Consider the following 19,345-nt stretch of genomic DNA (forward strand, 5'->3'; position numbering starts at 1 on the left):
AAAACATAAAGGATGAGAATAAACAAAAAGATTAGTGTTTATGTAGCAAGGTCATAGCCTTTCCATTCCCCTCCTCATCGTACCTGCTGGAATTTGACCTGAAATAAACAAACAAAAAACAAAAACACAAGCCAGAGTCGCATTGATCAGGCGTTAGGGAGCTGGAATTGGAGCCTGAAACCTCTCACAGATCCTTTCTCTCTTTCCTAGGCAAGCACCACTTGTTTCCTGGGAGGCAGATGTGAAACACATAAAAATAAGGGGATTCCACCACTGAATTTACACAGCTACTTCAGATAGCAGGTCCACGAATGGCCAGTATCAATGCCCTACCGCACCAAACACACACTCAGTACCTACCATCAATATGACCAGGGGTCCCCAAACTACGGCCCGCGGGCCACATGCGGCCCCCTGAGGCCATTTATCCGGCCCCCGCCGCACTTCTGGAAGAAGCACCTCTTTCATTGGTGGTCAGTGAGAGGAGCACATTGACCATCTCATTGTCCAAAAGCAGGCCCATAGTTCCCATTGAAATACTGGTCAGTTTGTTGATTTAAATTTACTTGTTCTTTATTTTAAATATTGTATTTGTTCCCGTTTTGTTTTTTTACTTTAAAATAAGATATGTGCAGTGTGCATAGGGATTTGTTCATAGTTTTTTTTATAGTCCAGCCCTCCAACGGTCTGAGGGACAGTGAACTGGCCCCCTGTGTAAAAAGTTTGGAGACCCCTGAATATGACAATTCACTTCCCCACCCCAGCCTGAATCGAAGCTGTTCTTGTGCTTGCTCTGACCAACAATCTCATGAAGCAGATGCTGTGCTTGTTGTGGGCATCAGCCTTGGTCCTGGCAGAGATGACTTTTTCACTCTGCAGGGAAACATTTACCATGCTGTAAGGAGTATTTGGCTAGGCTATTGAATGATGAGACACTGAGGAAAGAGACAGACTCATGAAGGATGTGAAAGGTGGCAGGCATGCGAGGTGACTGAATGTAGCCAAATGAGTGGTCTCAGCTGGAGAGAACCCCAAACCAAGCCTTACCTGAATTCCTGACCCAAAGAATCATGAGAAACAACAAACTGTTGCTGGCTTAAGCTTCTAAGTTCCTTAGTGGATTGTGATGTAGCCACAGATAACAGAAACATTGACAAAATACAGACACAAAGCATACATCCACTGTTCTTCATGACATGCACAGCTTGCTTCCTCTACGGCTGTGGCTGGGACTCCACCCAGCTTGTTGTTGGTCACTCCCAGAGAGGCCTGTTCCTTTTGCAGCATTGCTCCTTTGGCCTTTGCAGCTAACTCACTCCTGGCTCTGCCTCAGCTACAAGGGCGTGGGCTGTGCTACGTGGGTTCTTGGCCACTGTTAACAGATGATCTCTTTGTTAAACCTTCCAATGTCCAGGATCCCAGTTTCTCCTTCCCCAGGAGCTCTTCAGTCAACCCTCAGAGCAGACCTGGCTCCACCATCAATTACCCTCCACCAGCCTGGTTGAACTGAAGTCCCAGGTTACTCTGGAAGCCCTCATTCCATTGCCCCACCTCTTCTCTAGGATCACATCCCGTTAACTATTGCATCGCCAGAGCAGATTCACAGCAGGGATGACTGAATGTCTGTCGAGTTAAAAAGTAAAAGTTCTATCAGTGAAAACACACAAAAGAATTCCTTGCATACCGCTGTCAGCATAGAAACATGCAAAGCATGAAAAATAAACTTTTTCTCTCAAATATCCCTGATAATGCTCTTATTACCTGCCTGTTTTTCTCTGTTTATGCTGTTCCCTGTCTTCAAATGGTTTTTTGTACTTCTAATATTTGCATCTATAAAAACTTCTCATGCTTAAACTGTCCTAAAGTGGTCCATCATCACAAAGCCCTCTCTAATCTCCCCACCCCAGGTCATCTTCTCTTCTCTAGACTTCCTGAGCTCTATCTGCATCTGTGTTGTTCTACAGACAGGCTGCTCATTCGTTACTTCACTTGTCCATTCATTCAGGAGACTTATTCAGTGCTTACTATGTGTCAGGCACTACCAAAGTTACTTTTCAATGCAAACATTTTTATAAAGAAGCCTTTATTGTGACGCTAAAAGTATTAAAATTCACCAGGGATCGGCTGTAGAACATGGATGCCCTCTGTTCCCCAGACACAACTCGGATCCTTTATTTCCACTGTTCTCTGAACACAGAATGTCCTGCCCACTCCCCCTCTGCTCCTGGCCCTCTTCCTCTGTCCCCTACCCTCTTCCTCTGTCCCCTGCCCACCCCTCTCTCCTCCTTGCCCCTCTTCCTCTGTCCCCTACCCTCTTCCTCTGTCCCCTGCCCTCTTCCTCTCCTCCTTGCCCCTCTTCCTCTGTTCCCTGCCCACCCTTCTCTGCTCCTGGATCTCTTCCTCTATTCCTCTGCCCTCTTCCTCTCTGCTCCTGGCCCTCTTCCTCTGCTCCCTGTCCTCTTCCTCTTCTCCTTGCCCCTCTTCCTCTGTTCCTCTGCCCTCTTCCTCTCTGCGCCTGGCCCTCTTCCTCTGCTCCCTGTCCTCTTCCTCTTCTCCTTGCCCCTCTTCCTCTGTTCCCTGCCCACCCCTCTCTGCTCCTGACCCTCTTCCTCTCTCCCCTGCCCTCTTCCTCTGTTCCCTGCCCACCCTTCTCTGCTCCTGGATCTCTTCCTCTGTTCCTCTGCCCTCTTCCTCTCTGCTCCTGGACCTCTTCCTCTGCTCCCTGTCCTCTTCCTCTTCTCCTTGCCCCTCTTCCTCTGTTCCTCTGCCCTCTTCCTCTCTGCTCCTGGCCCTCTTCTTCTGCTCCCTGTCCTCTTCCTCTTCTCCTTGCCCCTCTTCCTCTGTTCCCTGCCCACCCCTCTCTGCTCCTGGCCCTCTTCCTCTGTCCCCTGCCCTCTTCCTCTCCTCCTTGCCCCTCTTCCTCTGTTCCCTGCCCACCCCTCTCTGCTCCTGGCCCTCTTCCTCTGCTCCCTGTCCTCTTCCTCTTCTCCTTGCCCCTCTTCCTCTGTCCCCTACCCTCTTCCTCTCCTCCTTGCCCACCCCTCTCTGCTCCTGGCCCTCTTCCTCTGCTCCCTGTCCTCTTCCTCTTCTCCTTGCCCCTCTTCCTCTGTTCCCTGCCCACCCCTCTCTGCTCCTGGCCCTCTTCCTCTGCTCCCTGTCCTCTTCCTCTTCTCCTTGCCCCTCTTCCTCTGTCCCCTGCCCTCTTCCTCTCCTCCTTGCCCACCCCTCTCTGCTCCTGGCCCTCTTCCTCTGCTCCCTGTCCTCTTCCTCTTCTCCTTGCCCCTCTTCCTCTGTTCCCTGCCCACCCCTCTCTGCTCCTGGCCCTCTTCCTCTGTCCCCTGCCCTCTTCCTCTCCTCCTTGCCCCTCTTCCTCTGTTCCCTGCCCACCTCTCTCTGCTCCTGGATCTCTTCCTCTGTCCCCTGCCCTCTTCCTTTCCTCCTTGCCCCTCTTCCTCTGTTCCCTGCCCTGCCTCCTGACAAGTTTCTCTCCTGGAGAATCTCTTTGAAGATTTTCTCAATACTTGTTGTCAGAACTAAATAATAACTTGGAAATACTTCGTTGGAAATGCATTAAATGGATTCTCTGCTGCTGTCCAGTAATATCACATCAGCCTGTGGTGTTCATTTCTCTAAGGATCCTTCAGGATTTGCTACTTGGATTTTAACTTCTCAAGAGAGAGATGCAAGACATTCAGCTTTTCATATCTTCCTTCACCAACTTTCTCTAACTAAATCCAAAACTTAGGATTTCAAAAAAGGTAAAACTAGAAAAGATTTGATAATCTACTACATGCTCACTGGAAGGACAAAAATGAAAAAGATGGTCCACATGAGAAGAAGGCAAGAATGCAGAACAACTAGGATGCTTACATTGCTGGTAAGAACGCTAAATGATACAACTGTTTGGAAAATAGATTACATAATTGTCATGAAATTTAACACCTGCTATTTGTATCAAACCTTCTATTCCTTGGTATTTATACTGCTCACAAAAATTAGGGGATATTTCAAAATGAATACAAAGCAATAAAAAAAGAAGCATTTGATTTTTTTATTAAACAGAACATCAGAAAAGCAAATGATAAGTCAAAGGAAGTTGTTTGATTATGCACATGAGATGCAAAACCAACTTTTATTTCATTGGTGAACATGCACTATAGAAAAGACTGGAAGTACTGGAGTATCTGCACATTCCCTGATCCTCTAATTTTTTTGAGCAGAATACAAAAGGGAAATGAAAACTTATGTCTAGACAAAGACTGTGCACAAATGTTCAGAATAGCTTTTTCTTTTTTCATAATAACCCTAAACTATAAACAACTCAAAAGTCCAGACAGTGAAGTCCTACTGAACAATGAAAAGGGATAAATGGCTGATGTGCATGACAATACAAGAGTGTGCATGTCACAGGACTCCATGTACACGAGGATCTATAGTGAAAGAAAGAAGATCAGTTTAACCTGGAGTGGAAGTGATGAGGGAATTGACTGTAAACTGGCATAAAAACATTTGGGATGATGAAAATGTTCCATGTCTTAAATGTGTGATGGGTATACACAAAACCATTAGTCTTAGCTTATCAATTTATGTTCAGGAAATGGTGTTTTTATGTTCTTGTTTTTATTTTTTAACTTTTATTTTTCTTAAGTGAGTAGCAGGAAGGCAGAGAGACAGACTCCTGCATGCTCCCCCACCAGGATCCACCCTATAAGCCCCCTACCAAGCAGTGCTGTGCCCATCTGGGGCCATTGCTCCATTGCTTGGCAATCAAGCTATTTTAACACCTGAGGCAAGTCCATGGAGCCATTTTCAGCGTCCGGGAACCACTTGCTTTAACTGAGCCATGGCTGCAGGAAGTGAAGAGAGAGATAGAGAGGGAGAAGGGAAAAGGGGAGGGGTGGAGAAGCAGACGGTCGCTTCTCCTGTGTGCTCTGGCTGGGAATCAAACCTGGGACATCCATATACTGGGCTGATGCTCTACCACTGAGTCAACTGACCAGGGCCATGTTGTTGTTGTTTATTTTTAAATTTTTAAAATTTATTCATTTTAGAGAGGAGAGAGAGAGAGAGAGAGAGAGAGAGAGAGAGAGAGAGAGAGAGAGAAAGGGGTGAGGAGCAGGAAGCATCAACTCCCATATGTGTCTTGACCAGACAAGTGCAGTGTTTTGAACCAGCAACCTCAGTGTTCCAGGTCAACGCTTTATCCACTGCACCACCACAGGTCAGGGATGTTGTTGTTGTTTTTAAGTGAGAGGAGGAGAGACAGTGAGACAGACTCCCACATGCACCCTGACTGGGATCTACCTGGCAATCCCTGACTGGGGCCAATGCTGGAATCAACTGACCTATTCTCAGCGCCTGAGCCCAACACTCAGACCAGCTGAGCTATGCTCAGTACCCAGGACCAATGCTCTGACCAATCTAGCCACTGGCTAGAGGAAGAGAAGAGAGAGAGAAAGGGGAGAGGGAAAGGAAGAAAAGCAGATGGTCACTTCTCATGTGTGCGCTGACTGGGAATTGAACCTGGGATATCTGCGTGCTGGACCAACACTCTATCCACTGAGCAAACTGGCCAGGGCTATAATATGGTGTTCTTTACTGTATGTAAATCATACTTCAATAACATTGATTTAAAAGAGAGTGTCTCCTCCCACCCCTATTCTGCTGGTTCTCAGGTGGACTATCTGTGATTTAGTGGAGCTCTGGGGGGATTTAGGGTACAAACAGGGGACTAAAAGTTTTGTTTCAGCTTGTTCTCAGTCCTCATTTAATCCTTACAACAGTCTTGTGAGGTGGTTTCCAGAGTGAAATCTGAAATTAAGAGGTCCAGTACCTGTCCCACATCATACCTGGACAAGTGGTATGTTCATGATTAACAACAATAATCTTCTTGGGCTCTTATCTGCTGTTTTTATTCAGCTGTTTCTGCTGTCCCTGGAAGAGGGAAGTTGGGTGAGGACTGCAGAGGGAGGGCATCTCTTAGCAGTTGTCTTCGCTGCTCTCCCCTGAAATTACATTGGAGAAAATATCTATGTGTGGAAAACTGGACATGTCATAGGACCTGGAATGCAGGCATGTACATGTTGTTGAAGTAATAGAAAAAGATGTGTCTGTCATTAGATGGGGCCATTGCACGATAACCCTGTGTGGGAGTCCTTGGGCATAGTGGACACTAAATAAATGGAATGAATGAATGAATGAATGAATGAATGAATTGACAAGAATAGGAAAATAAAGATGGGAGTGAGCTCAGAGGATTTATGTGAATTTATAGGAGAGAAATCATCTTCTTGCCAGGAAGTTCAGAGGAGTCTTGTGGGGCTACAGGGCATGTGACCCACATGGTGACCTGGGGCAGAGAGGAGCAGCCAGCTTAGATGGAGAGATGCCTGCATCTGGCACCGCAGAAGCCAAAACAAAACAAGGCTGAAACAAAGTCATCCTAAATACTATTACTGTTTCTGTTAACTAAACTATGACAAATAATTGTATAGTGATTTTCTAGAAATGGAAACTATGTGTGTTTATTGTTTAGTTTCAGAAGCCCCACCAAGGATTGCTTACAGCTGGGGTTTATCAGACATTCTGTCTCTCAGACATGCAGAATGCCACATCCTTTCTCTCAACAACATATATCCTAAATAATTATTACCAAAAGTATAAAATAAAAGCCAACTTTCTGTCCTAAGGAGATAGGTTACCTGAGAGACAGGTATGGCAACGAAAGTAACTGTAAAGCCCACACTGTCTGCTAAAAGAGCAATTAAAATCACTTTTATAGACAGAGAGTATAGCACGTTTCCATAATTCAAAAGCACCTTTTCCCTGCCTGTATTGTATCTCGTGGACATGCCTTACAGTTAGTTGATCTACCTATTTTGAGGGTCATCTTTCTCTTTTGCTTGAAAAGCTGTGAGTGGTAATTGCGTTGATGGTGATCCTAAGAAATGAGGCTATATAAGCCGTCCCAGCTGCCAAGAACAATGGGTGGATTTCTCTTGTTTTTCTTGCCCTTCTCATCGAGCCTCTCTCCTCTGTTCCATCTCCTGTCCCCTCCCCTCTCTCTTTCTGCAGCAGGATATAGGAAGTCATGCTTTCAAGACTTAAGAGAGAAATTTCCCTCTAGTTCTTGTGGCTAGAGTAATAAGAAAATTGACACAAAGAGGATTAACAGGAGAAAACCAACTTAGTATTTTTTACACGGATCATAAAATTAATGCTTAGAGAGTGGCCAAAAAGCAGGCAGCTTTTATATATTTTTACATAAAGAAACAATGAATTTGTGAAGATTCACCAGGAATCTTGAGAGAAAATTAGTCAATTAGCAAACAAGTAAGAAGGTTTGTTCCTTTCACAGAGCATGCGTATTCCCTGCAGTCTGAGAGACAAAGGTCCTTCCTCGTACCAGCAGCTTTTTAAGTATCTTTAATTCAAAATAGTTAATATGCCAAAGTGTCCTGTTTTAGGTTAGCCTGTCCTGAGCCCCAACGAAAGCTTCTTGAAAGACTTATCACAAGGCAAGATGGAAAATTAACTTTGGGGAGAAAGACCTCACATCTGATTTTATTTTCCTCTTGGAAAGCACTTTAAGAGCCCGGTTTGTGGGGCAGGTCCAGGGCCCGGTCTGCTGAGGCAGTCTGATTTCAGCAGAGCAGGGCGTCCTGCTAATGAAGCCATGGGGCAATTTTGTATTTTAATTCCTGGTTTACTGCCAAGGAAGGGAAGCCAGTCCAGAAAGAACAGAGGAGCAAGCAGGACCCCAGAAGCACAGCTGCAGGTGGGATCTCCAAGAGAAGGTAGCCAGCTGGGGTGTCGGGGCTGTGGTATTTGATAGCGGTTTTTATTCATTAAAAATATTTTACTTTTCTTTAACATTCAAACAATTTATAAACCACTATATGCTGTATGCAGTGAACTATGTGTCTAAAGTGGGTTCCAAGATGGATGGATCAATGTTTCTGGCCTGACTGGGGAATACCTGCCGCAGAGGGGAGCCTGGAGTGAGGAGCCACTGAGCCACCTCACCCACAGCTGTTGTAAAGTACCAAAAGCTACAGAATTAATATTAATATTTTGGGAGGCTTGAGAAACATTTTGTTGATTTGGGTTAAGGTGTGGAGAGAAATTGTGAGAATAGTCTCTGTACTGTGTGATTGGCATAGTCAGGATGGCCCTTGGCATTGTATTGTAAATGCAAAGGGGAGGGAAACATGGATCCCCAGACATTCCACCACGCCTGTGGGGAAAAGGGTGAATGGCTAACCAGGTATAGGGAGAGAAAAGCCAAAATAAACCTTTTCTCATAGCAATGAGCCATTTGCGGGCATTTGTCCCCACCAGAAACTACCTCTTCTATGTAAATGCATGTGGTTAACACGTGTGACTCTGGACAGAGAGATAGCAGATGAACACTAGATAATATAGGAATGCCTTTTAATATGTAAAGAGACATCTTTCTACCATTGTGTTGGCTTGTAAACTTTGTTTTCCCCAAAAGGATGTATGGCTTGCAAATTGAACATGGTCCTATCATGTTAAAGGATATATGACTATAACCAATAGTAGTAAGAGGCTCCTAATTACAATTTTTGCTTCTGTACTTCCCACTTACAAAACTATAAAAACTAAGTAGAACAAAGAGCCAGCGCGCTCTCCTTCAGATTTCTGTTGGAGTTCCCGCCGCTTGGCCAAGCTAGACAATAAAGCTTTGATGTGTAATCCACGGACCTTGTTCGTGTCTTCCATGTTTTGGGTCCCTCCAAATTAGGCTTAACAGGAGGAGGGAAAGGCACTCAGAATCTCTCTGTGCATGTCAGGTGTTCCTCTACTTCAGGGGAGGGTGGCATGGAGACCTGGAAGAGGGAAGACCTCACTGTCTCAGAGCCACAACTTGTATGTTAACAGGTGACATGGTCAAGTACAGGACCGTAAGAAACATGTGGACAGCACTGACCTAAAGGGGAGCAGTCACCACTAAGATGGTTACTATGGAGAATGTTGGCCGATGGAATAAGTTCTTGAAGGTTTTTAAGAGACAGCTGACAAAACTTTCCAATTGTGCTTGTTAGATTCTCTGAGGGATTAACCAAGTATGTCTTCAGGGTGATCCACTGTGTGGAGGGCTATCTGTTACTCCTGACTTAAAGGACCACTCCCCAGATTGAGACATAACTAAGCTTTCAGTTGAGAAGTGATCCATGAAGTCAGAACATCTCATGGGAAAACAAACCTCAGGAATGCTGGTAATCGCTCCTAGAGCACGATCTGCACTGAGATGCTTCCAGGAGGAGGACTTCATCCAGACACCACGCATCTAAGGATGCTAACCAATGTATTTCCCCTCTCCAAGGGGTTATGGCTCTAACAAAAACCTGAAAACTTTTGATTAGCTATTCCATCCAAATGTGAGCTCTCCTTAATGGCTCACAGATGCTTTGTGATGGCAGACATTAGAGACTTAGGAAAGGTGGCTGTTAAAAGTTGTCCTTCAGTCAGAATCAGCTTCTTGGAGAAGGGCACACAAGTAAGATTCAGATGCCATCAGACAAAACTGACCCATAAAGCCACTGGGCAGGACTCTTACCCTAGAGAGGTCCTGAGGTCAGAGACTGGCCTCACTTCAGGCAGAATTTCTGACCACCTGTTATGCTGGAGATATTGATTAGCTAAACCTTTGAGATCATTTACTTTAAAGAAACTGTGCAAGTTGGATGAATGACTGTTACATTATTAAATAATTTTGGCCCCTCCTCCTTCAGTTGCCAGCTCTGGGTCTCACAGGCCATCATAGTGCTCCCTTAACATTGACCAGGCAGTTCTCTCCTCAGTTTTCTCCCTGTCTTCCTGGGCTGACCCAGCAATGCAACCTGGAAGCGGGACCCTTCCGGATCCTTTCTCTAAGTCTGCCCTGTTTTAGCATGATTGGGAAATAGCCACCATCAGGGCTTGTGTTGGGTGGGTCTGGCTGTCACAACAGCCAGTGTGAAGTGACTCCAAAGTTCACACACACACACACACACACACACCAACCACATATGTTTGTTAACTGTATATACCCCTCAGATCATGTCTGTCTCAGTTCAAGTTGTCCAAGAAATAGGATCAATAGAATATATATAAACAGGGTTCAGAATAAGCTGTTATGTCCAATGTGCAATAATATTTAATTCCTGTCTTCCTGGTCCATACTCAGAAAACAGAGACAGCATCCATGTATAGAATACTGAAGAAATGGGTAGAGTGTGCCTCAGCAGAATATTATTGTGAATAACAATTAATGGAAAGAAATATTTAAAAAAACATCACAAACAAACAAACTATGAGATAAGAACTTGATGAACTTCACAACATTAAACTTAGTGACCAGGGCTTAAAAATAAAATGCCAGAAATAAAGTTATCATATGGTGACAGAATAACAGAAGATATTTATTTATTTATTTATTTATAAGAAAGGAGGGAGAGAGTTGAGAAGATCAACTTCTCGTTGGGGCACCTTTTTTGTTCATTGACTGATTCTCATGTGTGCCTTGACTGGAGTTGCCCAGCCAAGCCAGCAACCCTTTGCTCAAGCCAGTGGCCTTGCACTTCAAGACAGTCACCTTTTGGCTCAAACCAGCACCCATGGGTTCATGTCTATGATCCCACGCTCAATCCAGCAACCCTGAGCTCAAGCTGGTGACTCTGCCCTCAGCTGGATGAGTCTGTGCTCAAGCCAGCAATCTTGGGGTTTCAAACCTGGATAATCAGTGTTCTAGGTCAATGCTCTATCCACTGCGCCACCTCCTGGTCAGGCCAGAAGACATTTATAAAACCAAAAACAGTAAGGAACTGGAGGCTTTTTTTTTAATATGGAAGCGTATACCCTGTGTGTGTGTGTGTGTGTGTGTGTGTGTGTGTGTTTGTGTGTGACAGAGACAGAGAGACAGAAGGAGGGACAGATAGGGACAGACAGACAGGAAGGGAGAGAAATGAGAAGCATCAGTTTTTCATTGCGACTTCTTAGTTGTTCGTTGATTGCTTTCTCATATGTGCCTTGACTGGGGGTTTACAGAAGACCTCTTGCTCAAGCCAGCAACCTCGGGGTTTTGAACCTGGGTCCTCTGCATCCCAGTCCGACACTCTATACACTTCTCCACTGCCTGGTCAAGTGGTCTGTTTTATTCATAGAAATTTTCTAAAGAGCAGCAAGAAGAAGGACAAATGAAAACACACGTTCAGTAAAACGAGAAGATGTGCAACCATTCCTAGATTTCAGATGGCTAGAAGGTCCACTGAGAGGAGTGGATATAATCGAGGGCACATTGAGGAAGAAAGCTTAGTGGCAGGTCTGAAAATCAGCAAGAAAAGTCAGTTTCATAAAGCTAACAGGCACACCTTGAAAAAATTTGCATTTAAAAACAAATTGGTTGTTGTAGCCAGAACAGAGTGCATAGCTAATTGTAGGAGCTCCTCTGAGCCCTATCTGAGTCTGTGAAGTGGTGGAGGTGAGGTTAAAGAGGAAATCCATACTTGCAGGATCTTCTTCTACAGCTGGAGTAGAGCAGAGAGATTTCACTGGGACCCAGCAGCCTACCATGATCTCCTGGGCAAAGCCAATTAAAAAAACTTATACAACTACAACTTGTTTGAGAGGTAGGTCATCCACTTTTCTTCACATTTAAATATCTTACCAATTGATGGTCCATTGTATTGTAAGTACATAAAAAAACAATTTATTCTTGTATTATTATTTATTAATTATTGTATTATTTTCCATATGAAGCACTGTAAACCTACTTTTGACCAACCTGTATTTGTGCATTATATATTTATACATAAAGCAAGCAAACAAAACCAAACCCTTCATGAAGCCCTCATCTCTATGGAGCAGGTGGCCATGGCAGGTGACATGTGAGCTGGTGGAGAGCAAGCAGCAAGCCATCGCTGAAGTGAAGGTGACTTGGAAAGAGGACACAGAAGGACAGAGACTGTGGATAGCGAGTATGTTTTATATCTATAAACTTCACTGACTAAGCTAGAAGAAATAGCCCAGAAGAAGAAAAACAATAATTAATAAATGTATCTATCATCTATCTATCTATCTATCTATCTATCTCTCATCTATCTATCTATCTATCTATCTATCTATCTATCTATCTATCTATCGAGAGTCTGGGCATTATGTACACCATGCAGTGAAGTCAAAAGCCAAATACTGGGTTGGAACCTGCCACCAATGACAGAAACAGCAGCTCATTTCCCTAGTATAGTAAGTGCTCCTCCACAAACAAAAGCCCAGAATTGTGGCAGAAAAACAACACAGACACTCAGAGGGCAAAGTGCAAGTGAGATTGCCCTGCATTGTCAGTGGTACATGAAACAGCTGTTCTCACGACTTCTGATAGGGGTTTTCACTGGCACAGCCTCTATGAGAGACATTCTGGAAATAAATTTTTAAAAAATCATGTACCCTTTGATCCAACAATTCCACTTCTGGAGCAGAGGCAAAAGATTGGAAACAAACTACATGTCTCTTAAAAACAAATTGGTTAAATGTTTTATGGTACATTCTATCAAAGGACTGCATCACAATCTCAAAAAGGAATGAGGTCATCATGATGTATAATAATTTCCAGGATACACTGTTAAACAAGTAGAGCAAGGTACAGAAGAATGCTTAAACAATCCATCATTTGTGTATATTTGTGTGAATGCTTATATGAATTATTTGCTTTCATATGCAAAAATATCTCAAGTAGATAAATAAAGTTAGGTAATTGAGGGTCAGGAGTAGAGGTGAAATTTTATAGAAGACACTCTTTAGTTGTTGAAATTTGACTCTCATAAGTGTATTAACAATTGAAAACGTATAACATAGAAATAAAAAGAAATTCAATAAGATGATGACAGGGAGACCAATAGCAAAATAGGTAAACACTATGAAATGAAAAATTTCACAGACATGTGAAAGCCTTATTGAATCTGAAGACAAACCGTTTCAGTAACCAGAGAGCTGCACTGAGACAGCTGAGATGCCCACAGGTAGGCAAAGACAGGACAGGGGAGCCTCAGCTAGTGCTGGAGGGGATGGGGGCACAGGGCGCTTTGGGTCAGTGGGCAGAGTCTGCCAGCCAAAGCAAGGCTAAGTGCCTTGCCTGAGACCTGGCAACTACCCCAGGCCCACCATCTGCACTGAAATCCTTTACCTGCAGGCTGTGTGGCACCTTCAATGTCCTGGCTTGTTTCTTTGTTTTTGTTTTAAATTTATTTCCTTTGTGTAATGCTCAGAATCTTGTGGAATGAAATGTACAACTCAGGTTTGTTGAATAGACATTTAAACAAGCCATTCCCAAACTTTACATATTAACATGACCTGGGGATTTTTTTTTTAATTCTGAAAACCTAGTCAAACCCAAGAAAAACTATTCACATTATTGGGGGTTGGGGTGAGGTTTCAGACACTGGTATAATCTCATACGGGGAAAATGTTTTCTCTTGTTTTCTGTTCATGAGATAGCCATTTAAGTACAAGGACAGGCTTCTACAGTGGGATGCGTGCTCTTCCATCAAGGGATAGGTAATTAGCTCTCCCATCTCTGTGGTCTCCTCCTATCAAGCAATGCCTTACCTCTAAAGGCAGTTCGACTTCTAAATCACTGATCCTACTAGATGTAAAAAGAAATGCCTTAAGTACATGAAGAATCACAACTGTAGAACATTTCCACAGGCAAAGAGTTATGCTAGTGTAGTTGTTGCTTTGTGTTTTTTGTTTTGTTTTGATTTTAACTTTTCATTTCCGAGGAAGTTGGATGTCAACTCTGCTTCATCTGTGTTCTTGCAGAAGGGATTCATAATTTGTAAGAATGGCAACATTTTCAAGAACATTCCATTCCCACCATTACAAGTGACCTGTCCTAAATAGGTTTTCACTATGAATGAAGCCTCTTCCACGCATTCTTTTCGTACTGAAGAAAGCTGTGGGAGGCCCGGAGAAGAGCCAGCACAGAGCTCCCCTGAGCACTGGCTGCGTCATCAGCACCTGTGTGTCGGTGGCTAGAAGACGGGGGACGTTCTGGTAGGTCATGTCCAATAGACAAGTCTTCCACCTTAATCGGTTATTCTGGCATGAACGCCCCCTTCTCCATCACCTGAGAAATAGGCTTCGCTTCATTTCTGTCCTTGTGCACTTGGATGTGAGCGATGTGTCTTCCGGGCCAGGACAGGAAATCACTCAGTGACAGGGAATGCCAACATGTTCTGACAAATGTGGGCCTGGGTCTGACTTCCTGGAATGGCAATTTTGAGAAAAATTCACTGTCTTTGATTTGAAGATTCTCTTGGCTTATCTAAATTGCTTGGTCTTCATCTTCAAATTGGTCTCATGCCAAAATTATGTCTCTTTGGGGGTCAGAATTTCAGATCACTCAGATTTTTCTTCACCACACTCTAGAGTCAGTGTGTTTCTTCACTGCTTAGTACACTTTACACATGTGTAGGGTATACGGGGGGAGGAAAGGAGAGAGGCGATGGGCAGGTCTTCACTATGCAGTGAAGACCAGGGAAACGTTAGGCACATTCCAGTTCATTTTCAATTTTACTTTGTTATAGAATCATACAAATAACCATAGTGATTCTAATGAATGTTTTTTTAAACCTTTCTGTATTTCCACAATGATGATTTCATATACACTTATTAAACAGATGGATGGCTCTGGCAGATTATAGGGTTCAGGGCAGTTCATTTTAAATGGAGAGCTTGGTACCACATGATCTAGAACATGGGAGCAACCATGCTATAGACTCATGCAGATACAGTAATCCACATGGGTCTCCTGATGAATTAGTACCTCCTCCACCGTGTCTCACACTCAGGGCTCGTTGTACACAGTCCATCCAACCACTCAGTCTGAACTGAGGACCTTTTACAGCAGATCCCATTGAATGTTCTTGACACAAACGCATGCTCCTGGTTCTTATGAATCAGAAACTTTGAGCCCAGAGCCAGAGAATCGGTATTTTCAACAGCACTTACACACTATATTTCAAGAATTTCTGATTAGAGGGGCATGTGACCCAGACCACGATTTGGAAACTGTTGAAGAAATATCCTAGTGCAATTGTTCTTTGAATTCATTGGAAACACCAGAAAAAAAACAGAAATTGAGATCTCAGTCACAATGGAGCCCTGGTTATACCAAGTCTGTGAGAGTGGGCCAGAACTTGGGAATTTGAGCAAGTCACAGATAATTCTTCAGCAGGAATGGTATTTGGAGCCTTGGTGGAGAAGTGTCCAATTTTGGCATTAAATGCCAACTTCGCCATTTTTGCCAGATGCATGTATTTCTTTATTGAATTATTTATTAATCACTTTTTACTCTTCTTTTACTTTTAAAAATTGGAGCATAATGTATGTACAGCAAAATTCATTCTGATGTATAGTTCTATGAGTTTTGTCAAACAAGTACAGTCATGTAATCCCCACTGTTACCAAATGGGGGGTGGGCCCAAAGCAGTTCTGCCTTGGGTCTGCCAATAGTGTGTCCAGGTGAGTTTGAGAGCATGTTTATTAACCCTTTGAGTAGTACGAATGTTCATGTATGCTCTCGTGCCTCCTGACCGTCCAGAGTACAATCATACACGTATGATGGCAACATTTAAAAAAGGCAAATGTATGTTCTTCTTGTTTCCATAAATTCGTTTTCAAACAAATATGATTTCAAGTTAATACAACTGGAACTGAAAGTAATTTCATTTTTTTGAAAAAAAATTCACTCCCAGGAGTCAGCAAGCATGAAAAAAATTCACTACTCAAAGGGTTAAAGCTGGGGACAGTGAAATAAAGGGCTTAGGGTAGAAGAAGCAACAAGACAGAGCCTACGTGGAGCTGCATTGACTTTCCTGAAAGTTAGGAAAAAGGGAGGCCTTGGAGACAGGTTCCGGGGCTTAGCCCAGGACGAGCTACCGCTACCCATTGCTCGCCTGGTTGTAAGTCTCGTGGGGACCCTTAAAATAAAAGAGCAAAGTATGGGCATACTCTAGAGCAGGCATCCCCAAACTACGGCCCACAGTTTATCCAGCCCCCGCCACACTACCAGAAGGGGCACCTCTTTCATTGGTGGTCATTGAGAGGAGCACTGTATGTGGCGGCCCTCCAATGGTCTGAGGGACAGTGAACTGGCCCCCTGTGTAAAAAGTTTGGGGACCCCTGCTCTAGAGTGAGCTTGCCACCAGGTTCTTTGTCTTCAGGCTTTTTATCTTTAGCTCTGGAAATTCTAGGGGAGTTCTCAGGGGAGGGTCTTAATAGAATATTCCTTAGCTTTTTGGGTGTGTCCTTCAATGTATTGATTTATTAAAGTGTGTGTAAAAAAGTGTCAGGGTTATTTTCTGGTTAGTTTTATTTTTTTAAAGAATGCTATTAAAGCCCTGGCTAGGTTGCTCAGTGGGTAGAGCATCATCCTGGCACTCTGAGGTCATGGGTTCACTCCCTGCTGAGGGCACATATGAGATATGGCCATTGAGTACACAACTAAATGGAACAACTAAGTGGAACAGAGAGTTGATGACTCTATCTCTCTTTTTCTTTCCTTTTTCTCAAATCAATGAAAAAAAAAGAATGCTATTAAGGGACTGGAGCAGGCCAATTTGCCTGTGACAGTCTAGAATGTGTAAAATATTTGCTTCTAAGTATTCTTGGTTAGGGAAGATAAAATCTTGTGATTCAGTAGCTGACTGTAAGTTGCTCAAACTCTTTGTGGGTTTATTTAATTATCTTGCCTCAGTTTCCCTTATTCCACTTGTCAAAGAATTTCCCTAGCTTCTTATCATGCCTGACCCACCACAATCAAAATCAGAACCTTCCCTCCACATGCCACAATTCCCTGGAGTCTTTTATAGTCATCTCATCCCTGAACCTTAGGTTGTCGCAACCCCTTTCCCTATGTAGCTTTGTATAGAATATTATACACTGCTCACACAAATTAGGGGATATTTCAAAATAAATATGAAGCGATAAAAAAGAAGCATTTGATTTTTTTATTATTAAACAAGAACATCAGAAAAGCAAACAAGTCAAAGAAAGTTGTTTGATTATGCAAATGAGATGCAAAACCAACTTTTATTTCACTGGTGAAAATGCACTACACAAAAGACTGAAAGTATTGGAGTATCTGCACGTTCCCTGATCTCCTAATTTTTTTGTGAACAGTATATATTATACTGACTGTCATTTAAATGGGTTTATAAGTGTAACCTTTTGAGTCTGGCTTTTTTTTTTTTTTTTTTTACTTAGAATAATGAATTTAAGCTTCATCCATGTGGATGTGTTCATTTCTTTTTGTTTCTGAGAAGAATCCCATGACGGGCAAACAACTCCATGTGTTTATCCATTCACCAATTGATATACATGTGGGTTGTTGCCAGTGGTGGACAATTATGAATAAAGCAGCTCTCTACATTTATGTACAGGTTTTGTTTTAACCTATATTTTCTCTTGGGTAAATGCTTAAGAGTAAGATCTATAGTATCAGGAAAAGCAAGAAATTTGTGAAGAAATTGACAGGACAAGGAAACCAAGCTAGTGCTCCTCAGAAAGAAGTGTAGACAAGGTTGGAATATTCATTACTGAGGAATCTAAACAAAGTGTGGACTTGTGTAGTAAATTAGAAAAAAAAAAGCAACAAGATTTGTTTAACCAGGTTCATTGGCTCTGAAGTGTTTAGTGATGAGATGTCTTCAGGTGTGGCGAGGATCCCTTTCGCATTGAAGATTTATCTCCTGCTTTTAGAGGGATGGAGAGGTAAGAGTGTTCCTCTTGCATTGGCATTACTAAGTAACTCTGCTGTAAAATGATCAGAATGCCATTGCAGGATATCTTGAGGATCCTGCCCTGGGTCCCAAGGATAAATTGCATGGTAATTGTATATTGAGCTTTATAAGAAATTGACAAACTCTTTTTAAAGTGATTAAACAATTCTGAATTCCCAAAAGCAAAGTATAAGGGTACTTGTTGCTCTGTTTAGGTTTTTATTTATTTTGTTTTATTTTTTTAACCATACTAATAAGTGTGCAGTGATCATTATACTTTTAATTTGCATTTATTCATTGTTGATGATGTTAAAAATCTTTTAATATGCTTTTTTTCAACAAGTTTTTGTCTTCTTGATGAAGTGTCTATTTAAATAACTTGCCATTTTCTAATTAGGCTTTTCTTTTTCTTTGTCTCTCCTCTTAGTTTTATTGGGATACAATGAACACACAGTATTGTATAAGTTTAAGGTAGTGATTTCACTTACATACATTGTGAAGTGATCGCCACAATAAGTTATATTACATTTATACTCTGAGATAGACATAAAAAATAGAAAAAAATGGTTTTTTTTCCTTGTGATGAGAAGTTTAAGAATCTAATCTCTTAGCAACTATTGAGTATATCATACAGCAGTGATCACTATAGCCGTCATCCTGCACGCGACATCCCCAGAACTTGTTCATCTGGAAGTATGTACCACTTTTGATCACTTTTATAATTATATACCTGTTGTTATAAAGTACTGCACCCCAGATTCTGAAAGGCACTGTACCTCATTTCATCAAGTTCACATAGAGACACCCAGTCCGGGTAAGTTTTGAAGAGTTTTATTAAAGGAGGAAATTTATTAAATATACTGGCCGCATATAGTTTACACGGGGCAACAGTCCCAAACTGTGTGCCTCTATAATATTCTAGGGGCTGGTGATATACCCTTAATTATACATGGGTGGGGAAAAAACCTGATATCACGGCATAAGCTTATAGCCTTTGTTTTCACCTACACAGGTTTGGGAAAAGAATGAAGGGGGGATGGGACACAATTCATTAGCAAGTTTATAACATCTGTCTATAGGATTCATAAAAGACGCTTCTACATATTAAAACTTACAAGGCAACACAATGGTAAAAATGTCACCTTACATATTAAAAGACATTCCTATATTTTCTAGTGTTCAGTTGCTATTCCTTTGTTTTGAGATATATACATTAACCACATGCTTTCAGGAGGGGAGGGGTAGTTTTCATGGGGACAAATGCCTGTAAATGGCCCATTAATATAAGAAAAAGTTTAATTTACTCTTTCTCTCCCTGCACCTGGCTAGCTATTCACTCGCTTCCTTATAGGTGTGTGCGTGGGGGTGGGGAAGGTCAGAGAATCCAAATCTTCTTCCCCTCTGCATACTGGTTTATGCTAATCACACAAGCATAGAAATCCCATCTACAAAATCTCTCTGAGCCTAACCCAAATCGATAAAATGTTCTTTAAGCTTCCTAAAATATTACTATTAATTCTGTAACTTTTGATACCTTGCAACAGTGGTCCCCAACCTTTTTT

The sequence above is a fragment of the Saccopteryx bilineata genome, chromosome 6, assembly GCF_036850765.1.
Source record: "Saccopteryx bilineata isolate mSacBil1 chromosome 6, mSacBil1_pri_phased_curated, whole genome shotgun sequence".
NCBI classification, from domain to species: domain Eukaryota; kingdom Metazoa; phylum Chordata; class Mammalia; order Chiroptera; family Emballonuridae; genus Saccopteryx; species Saccopteryx bilineata.